Here is a 608-nt window from a genome sequence, read left to right on the forward strand (position 1 = left end):
ATTCGGGGCAGGGGACGCTACGCTGCGCCGCCGCCGCCGCCGAGCGCAAGCACGCACGCACGCACGCACGAGCGGACGCACGCACGCACGGCACGCACGGCGCGCTCGGGCTGCGACGCCGCGACGCCGCGACGCTGCGGGGCGGTGCCCGATTGGCGCGCGAGGAGGCGCGGCGGGCGCACGCTGGCTTTCTGCGCGTGCGCGCCGTCGCGCGCCTACCGCTCCCCCTCCCCGGCACCGCACCCCCACAGCCCGCTCCTCCGCGAGGCCCGGAGCCGAGGGAGCCTGGAAACGGAAGGGGGAGTGGCGGGCGCGCTCTGCGCGTGCGCAGCTCCCACCGGCGGCCGCTGGGAGCCGGGGGGGGGGGGGGGGGGGGAGAGCGGGCTGCCGGCGCCGCGCAGGCGCGGTGCTCGGTGGGCGCGCGGCAAGCAGCGTGCGCGTGCGCAGAGACGAGGCGGGCGGGAGCTCCGCTGCGGCAGCGCGCTGACGGTCGGCGCATGCGCAGAGCGCGCTTTCCTTTCTCTTCAGTGTTTTTTGGTTTTGAGTGTTAATTGCAGTGGCCGAATGACAACGTAAAGAGATTCTCGCCTTGTTAAAATATTTTGACC

The sequence above is a fragment of the Lagopus leucura genome, unplaced genomic scaffold, assembly GCF_019238085.1.
Source record: "Lagopus leucura isolate 7727_CA_CO unplaced genomic scaffold, USGS_WTPT01 97-36_obj-0_obj, whole genome shotgun sequence".
Lineage (NCBI taxonomy): Eukaryota > Metazoa > Chordata > Aves > Galliformes > Phasianidae > Lagopus > Lagopus leucura.